The sequence below is a fragment of the Schistocerca serialis genome, chromosome 10, assembly GCF_023864345.2.
Source record: "Schistocerca serialis cubense isolate TAMUIC-IGC-003099 chromosome 10, iqSchSeri2.2, whole genome shotgun sequence".
Classification (NCBI taxonomy): Eukaryota; Metazoa; Arthropoda; class Insecta; order Orthoptera; family Acrididae; genus Schistocerca; species Schistocerca serialis.
In genome coordinates this window covers 210,411,479-210,412,703 of record NC_064647.1, presented here as the reverse complement: position 1 = coordinate 210,412,703, position 1,225 = coordinate 210,411,479, and positions in this window count along the sequence as shown.

The window sequence follows — 1,225 nt, the reverse complement described above, 5'->3', positions numbered from 1 at the left end:
TTCGTGCTGTTGTTGCACGTCAACATTGCTTGGCAACATGCCCCACGGGCAGCCGTGTGGTCGTCCGTCAGCATTCGTGGCACCCACCTGGATGACACTTTTCGCATTTTCAGGTCGTCATTCAGGATTGTGTGCACAGAACCCACAGAAATGCCAACTCTGGAGGCGATATGTTCAACAGTCATTCGGCGATCCCCCAAAACAATTCTCTCCACTTTCTCGATCATGTCGTCAGACGGGCTTGTGCGAGCCCGAGGTTGTTTCGGTTTGTTGTCACACGATGTTCTGCCTTTATTAAACTGTCGCACCCACGAACGCACTTTCGACACATCCCTAACTCCATCACCACATGTCTCCTTCAACTGTCGATAAATTTCAATTGGTTTCACACCACGCAAATTCAGAAAACGAATGATTGCACGCTGTTCAAGTAAGGAAAACGTCACCATTTTAAGTATTTAAAATAGTTCTCATTCTCGCCGCTGGCGGTAAAATTTCGTCTGCCGTACGGTGCTGCTATCTCTGGGATGAATGCGGCCTCATTTTAAAACAATGTGCATGTTTCTATCTCTTTCCAGTCCGGAGAAAAAAATCGGAGGCGTTAGAACTTCAATGCACCTCGTACCTTGGTGTAATGTTTGATCTTAGTCTGACATTCAAAAATCATTACCAAGAAACAAGCATAAAAGTATCTGCCCAAATCACACGTAAAGTTACTGACTTCACCTGGGGCTGCCAACCAAACGTACTGCCGGCCGGTGTGGCTGAGCGGTTCTAGGCGCTTCAGTCTGGAACCGCGCGACCGCTACGGTCGACGGTTCGAATCTTGTCTCGAGCATGGGTGTGTGTGATGTCCTTAGTTTAGTTAGGTTTAAGTAGTTCTAAGTTCTAGGGGATGGATGGCCTCATATTAAGTCCCATACTGCTCAGAGCCATTTGAACCATTTGAACCAAACATACTCCGTACATCTGACCCAGCACTATGCTTCTCTGCAGCAAAACACGCAGCAGCAGTTTGGCAAATTTCCAAACTGGTAGATACGACGTTGACTGAGAGTGGACGCATTGTGGCTGGCTGCCCACGACCTACTTCTGTCGCCAAAATTATTCTGTAATCGGCGTCTAGTACTCGCCGATCAAGGCTATGGCGAAATTCATAAACCGAAAGGGTTGGGGAGAACATGAAGGAATAACCTGCTCTGGGATTTCATCTGCCGTATGTGAG